This window comes from Alligator mississippiensis, chromosome 11 (assembly GCF_030867095.1).
Source record: "Alligator mississippiensis isolate rAllMis1 chromosome 11, rAllMis1, whole genome shotgun sequence".
NCBI classification, from domain to species: domain Eukaryota; kingdom Metazoa; phylum Chordata; order Crocodylia; family Alligatoridae; genus Alligator; species Alligator mississippiensis.
The window spans coordinates 53,806,377-53,812,977 of NC_081834.1; the positions used below are offsets into that span (position 1 = coordinate 53,806,377).

General features: G+C 52.6%; 1 pseudogene; it reads left to right on the forward strand.

The window, feature by feature from the left end:
* The first annotated feature begins 1,921 nt into the window (after positions 1-1,921).
* On the forward strand, positions 1,922-6,310 carry LOC106738284 (acetylcholinesterase-like; annotated as a pseudogene).
* The last annotated feature ends 291 nt before the right edge of the window (positions 6,311-6,601 follow it).

Consider the following 6,601-nt stretch of genomic DNA (forward strand, 5'->3'; position numbering starts at 1 on the left):
AGGCTCCTGACTCCATTACAAAGAGGGGAACAGAAAGGGGTCTGTGCCTCTACCAGGAGCTGTGCTCCCAGTGAATTGTGCAAGCACAGCAGCTGGAAGTGCTAGGCAGAAGGGCCCTGGTAGGAGCTGGGACAGGAGCTTCTGTTGGATAGAGCTAAAGAAAAGTTGGATCCTGGAGAGGGTGACTAGGAGTGGGCCTGGGGAAGGGCCAGAGCTTAAGAGAAGCCCAGCAGAGATAGAGCAGGCCTGAGGAAACACCTGTGCTGCAAGGACCTAGCAAAGATTGGCTGAGCTTTGGGACAACCTGGAAAACAGAAGCCTGAACAGAGAGGCTTGGGAGGGCTGTAAAAGGGTGCAGGGAGGCTGTGATCAGGGAACACTGAAAGAGTGCACTATTTGAGGAATACCAACTACTTTGGGCAGGTGAACCAGAGGGAAGGGTGGACTACACCTTGGCAGGATGCCAGGATGCAGTTAGAGCCAGGGGCCCCGTGATGTAAAGAGGGGAGGTACCCAAGGGGATTGCCCCCAGACCAGACAGAGGACACACAACAGACCATAACAGCAAGGTGTTGCAGGTGGGTAAGCTAAGCATCCAGGTGGTTGGATGGGCATACAGGCAGCAGTTGACTGCTAGGAGTCAGAAGGGAGTCCCACAGCCTCAGTCCATGCAGTCACGCACCCCATGAACCCCCACACAGTCCTGCTTCTCTGTGTGGGTTTGTGACAGCATCCATCTCTGAAAAACCCTTCAGCCGAGAGCTGAGAGTCTCATCTACTCACCCCTTGGTTCTTCAGGCCCTGCCCTCCAAACGTCACACGGCTGCAATCTGTCTTTGAGATAGACTTGCAAACTCTCTTCCTGCGATTTGCCTATTACCTTGCAACAGGTCTATGGCTACAGTCTTGTCACGGCAGTCATGAAACCACCTTGCTTTGAGTGCTGTGTCCAGTTTTATGCCCTTCACTTCAAGTCAGGCCTCTGTTTTTCCCTTCTGGGTCCTTGACTTGTGCCCTGGAGTTCACCTGGCCAGGTCTAATCCAGGTGTGCGCACATGTGAGCCAGTGGGGTCACTGCTCTCAGGATAGATACGTAAGATCAGAGGTTGGACCCTGGCTGTTATGCTTGGCATCAGAGCAACTCCCTGGCTCTGGTCTCTCTCATAAATCACTATGGACTGAGCTGTAAGACACAGAGAGAATCACAAAGAAACAGCAGCATCGGGCACAAGGGAGGTGAGTCTGTGCTTCTCTGGGTCCTCGCAGCTCCAAAACAGGGCAGGGGGAAGGGAATGAAAGACTGGTCAAAAGGACAGAACTGGACTCTCCTCTTATGAGATACCTGCCTAAAACACCCCAGACCACCCCCCCAAGAGTTTGAGATAACACCAGAGTCCTGATTCCCAGCCCCCTGCTCAAACCCACTAACCCCAGTCTCCTTCCAACTCTCCATTCATCCCCTCTGCCCCAGTTGGTCCCCCTGGCTGTGCTGTGGATTTTAACTAACCCCCAGCTTGTGGAGTGGCCACTTGCCACCCTCTCCATGCCTGGGCTCTGTCCCTGCCATTGGTATGAGAGTGGGATCTAGACAGTTTGAGCAGGGGGGCTGAGAGCCAGGATCCCTGGCTTTACTTTCGCTGTGGGAGAGGTATATGCAGTCACGTCCGCATCTGACAGGAAGGAGCCTGTCACCTTCAGGAGGGCATGGCGGAAAGAGCAAATCATCGTATCAGAGTGGGGAGCTTCCAAAGGGCTTGAATGCTGAGTGACTGACTAGAGGCCGAAATGGCTGAAGGGAATAAGGATGGCAGAAGAGCATGGATGCTCCATGGCTGGAGCTGGAGGGAGTTGCAGCCCTGAGTGGGCAACTGCTGCCCGCCTTCTCCGTAACCTCTGAGTGCTTTCCCTTCCAGCTGCCACCATGTTGGGACTCCTCCCTGCAGTCACCTGCCTGCTCTTCTTCTCCCAGCTGGGTTCCAGCTCCACTTATGACAGCGATGGCACAGTGGTGAACACCACCAGTGGCCCTATCCAGGGCAGGCGTCTCTCAGCTGGCTCCGGCACCGTGACTGCCTTCCTGGGCATCCCCTATGCTGAGCCCCCTCTGGAAGCCTTACGTTTCCAGAAGCCCCTTCCCCACAAGCCCTGGACAAACATCCTGGATACCACTAGCTTTCGTAGTCCATGTCCCCAGCCTCCTTTAATTGGCTGGCCTGATAGCAGCATGTGGATGCCCAAAACACCCTATTCTGAGGACTGCCTCTTCCTTAACATCTGGGTGCCCCATCCCCGGCCATCTTCCCCAGTTCCCATCCTCATCTGGATCCATGGTGGGGGGCTTTTTATGGGGGCAAGCTCTGTGGACCTGTATGATGGGCGTTACCTAGCCACCACCGAGAGTGTGATCGTGGCCTCCATGAACTACCGGCTGGGGGCACTGGGTTTCTTGTCCTTGCCACCGGCTGCCCCGGGAAATGCTGGCTTGTGGGACCAGCAGCTGGCACTGCACTGGCTGAGGGATAATGCAGCTGCTTTGGCAGGGATCTCAATCGCTTGACCCTCTTTGGCCAGAGTGCTGGGGGTGCCTCCATTGACTTCTACCTCCTCTCTCCAAGCAGCCATCCCCTCTTCTCTCGGGCTGTTATTCAGAGTGGAGCTTCCAGCTCCACCTGGGCTTGGATTGATCCAGAGGAGGCAAAGCAGAGGGTCCGGGCCCTAGGCCTACTGCTGGGCTGCCCTGAAGCAAATGACATTGCCCTGGTGGGATGCCTGCAAGGGAAGGAGGTGGGGGAGATCCTCAAGCATCAGATGTCCGTTGGGAGGCGTCAATTACTAATTCACCTTAGCTTCGTGCCTACCACAGATGGGGATTTCCTGCCAGATGCACCATGGAAGTTGGTGAAGGCTGGGCACAACCAGTCTATGCCCATCCTGGTTGGATTCACCACCAATGAGGGATCCAACTTTTTGATTTCTTCTTATTTCCCATTTGACCTGGAGGATGCAAGTCAGATTGGCTGGGAGAAGCTACTGAAAGTGTTGGGGCAGATGTTACAGGGGACACCAGAACATGTTATTGAGGCCATTGCACTGCAGTACAGCCCTGCAGAACAGGGCACCACACAGTACCGATGGGCCATGGAGCAGATTATTAGTGACATGCTCATTGCCTGTGGAGTAGTTGATGTTGCCCAGCGGGAGTCAGAGGCCCAAAGTCCTGTGTACGCCTATACCTTTGCCTATCGCCCCAGGAAGCTGTCATCCCCTGAGTGGACTGGGGTGCCACACGGCTCGGACCTGCTCTTCTTGTTTGGGACCCAGGCAGCAGGCAACCAGAACTTCACTGAAGCCGAGGCAGCGCTAAGCCGCAGGGTGATGTGGTACTGGGCAGAATTTGCCAGGAGTGGGTAAGAACATCCCATCTGAGAAACCCGCCCTCTCTCTGTCTCTCTAGGCCCTCACAGCCCCAAGTACATTCTTCTTCCAAGATGGTTTCAGTCCCTGACCCATGGTTTCCATCCCCAACCAAGCCACCAAGGCAGCTAAGATCATTCTAGCAGCATATGTTTCTAGCAGCAGCAAAGACAGGGATCAATGGAGGCGTCTACATGTTGCCCTACGACAACATAGCAATGCCCTATGTCACTGTACAGCACATGATGGCGATGTAGAAACCTACACGTGATCACCAGCTGTGTGGCCATTGCAGTGCACTCCCCGGTTATAGCACATCTCTATGGTGACATAGCGATGAAATCTAACCGGGCACCGCATGCACAGTGCAGTAACAGCCCATATTGTGCTCTGCTTTAGTACTTCCAAAAGGAAGTATGAAAGCATGGCGCTGTAGCAATGTCACCATATGGCAACGTGTAGACATGCCCAATTAGACCGAGGGCTTGTTAACAGGAAACCACCCATTCATCTGGCTCCTCTGCTCTAGAACCCTACCAAGTTCTAGCTCTGGGGCACAAAACCCTCAACCGCATAGGTTACATTCAGTGACTGCTTCTTCCTTTTGTCTAAATGATCAGAGAGGCTTATGAACATGGTCCATCCTGACTGAGGTTGTGGGCGATTGGAGTAGCTGCATCAAATCTGCTTGTCAGCACTTAAGTGTCCCTTCCTTAACATTTGCCATAGAATCATAAAACCATAGGGCTGGAAAGGATAAAACCATAGGGCTGGATCTGGACCTCCAGAAGTCATCTAGTTCAACCCTGCTCCTTAGGTAGGATCATCCTTATCCAATGCATCCTGTACAAATGCTTTTCTAACCTATTACAAAAATACATAATAAACCCCATTATAGCTACAGGGCATATCTCCCTAACCTGCCACAGGTAAAGCAATGGTGGCCAATGTCCTGCTTCTGCAAGTGTTGTTAAAATGCACTTGAGAGGTCCAAGGGAGAGGGTCACCCCCCACTCCCACTACAGAAGAAGGCAAAAATCCTCACTGTCCATACCAGTCTGATTATGGGATAAAATTCCCCAGGACTCCAAACAGGGCGTTTTGAAAACCCATATACCTCTGGATCCACTGCTTCTGAGGTGGTGGGAATGTGTTTTCTCAGATTCCCACACCCCATGGCTATGCACCACTGACATCCTTTCAATTACATTTGCAGGTGACACCCAGTTGGATGGAGATGCAGACACTGGAGGGTGGGAGGGTGGCGGGGAGGCTCAGATTCAGAATGACCCAGACATATTAGGGACACATTTGGAAATGAATCAGATGAAAGACATTAAGGGGAAATACAAAATACTTCATTTAGGATGGCAAAATGACATACAAAATACTGGAGAATTCTGGTGGGGCTGCAAAACTTCCAAAAAGGACCTGAAGGTTATAGGGGATTGTAAGCTATGAACCATCAGTGTGCTCTTGTTGCCAAGAAGGCCAATAGCAGGCTAGGTTGTATTAGTAGGAATGTGAATTGGAGATTAAGGGAAATCCTCCTGCTCTGTCTGGCACTGGCTGCTTCTCAGCCTCTTGTGGGCTAAGATCAAAAGTAGGGAGTATTGGAAGTCCCAGACTACAGAGTCTGGGATGGAGGATGCTTGCCTGTAGTATCTGGAGGCATCCGAACCCCAAGACCTCCAGGCTTGGGCCTCCACATGGATGCCTGCCAATGGATTTGGGAGTATCTGAAGTCCCAAGATGATAGGTCTGGGATGGAGGATGCTCACTGGTTGTAGTGCCATACATGGTGTTTAGAACAACTGAGTTCTGCCTGCTCAATCAATATGGTTTTTGGAACGATTGAGTTCTGCTTAGTCGATATGATTTGGAATTGGTTTAACTGATTTGAATTGATTTAGCTGATTTGATGTGGGACACGAAATATGATAGGACCCGGGGAGATCGTGGGAATCTTTACTGTGTCGGTCCGAACACTCTGTGAAGCCAATGGGTGAAGATGACCCTTCAGTGAGGCCACTGTGAGTCTTCCCCACACTGAAGAAGACTGGGAGGCAGCTATGCTCTTATCCAAAGGCAGCTCACAGGCATTTTGAAAAAGCTGTAGGACTTGACTTAGATGCCCCTGCTCTGTTAAGCGATGATGCCCCTGCTGGTGTTTTGTCCCTTCCCTGGTCCTACCTCATGCTCATCTTCACATGCTGTGTCGAATGTTTCCCTCCCAGCAACCCCACGGGGGCAGGCAGCAGTGGGGAGCAGTGGCCCCCCTACACCACCACCGAGCAGAACTTCCTGCGCATCAGCACGGAGGAGCCCCAGGTTGCAAGCCCATCGCCCGCCCAGAGCTGCAGCTTCCTGATGCCACTGATCATGAAACAACTGGAAGCCCCCACAGGTGAGCATTGGCTAGGGAGACAGCACAGCTACCCTGAAGGAACCTCTGCCTCAAGCCAGCAGGTTCCTGTAATCTTGGCTGGATAAAAGCCAGAACCCCTTTGAGGGGGAAAAGCCCCGCCGGCTGGTTCTATTGAGCTGGAGCGGAAGCTGGTGGCTTCAAGGGTGAGAAAAGCCCCTTACCCCATTCTTCTCATCCAGGCAGTTCCCTGCCCCGGACCAGTACCAGCTCTGGGGTCTGCTCAGATGGAAAAGCCCACTTTCAGAAGTAAGTGGAATCCTCTGTGCTCCCCTTTTCCCACCTGTGGGAGCTCTCCCATGCTCTAAGGGTCCAAAACCGTCCTTTGGAATCAATCCAAACTCAAGCCCCATCTTCAGTCTCTTGGGCCTTTCCATTGGGGCAGCCTGTCCCATACCTGTGCTTCCTCTTCCAGCTCAGCTCCATGGACCCTCCACAACCCCAGGGCAGAAGAAACATGTGAAGAACTGAGACCCACATAGGATCAGGTGGGCTTCAGCATCCACAGGCAAGCTGCCCTTTCCCTTCCACGCTAAGGAGACAGAAGGAGGATGCTCTATCAACCCCTGGAGGCAGCTAGAGTCCTGTTCACTCTGAATTTTGCTTCGCCCTGCTTCATCCACACACTTTCTTGCAATATATGAGGCAGTACTGGATGTCAGTGTGGCTTATGTTCAACTGTAGAGAGTGCGCTGGTGGTTTGCCATGGGTGACAAAGTTGACCATGCTGGTACAGAGCTGTGTGGGAGTCTGCTTATGTCT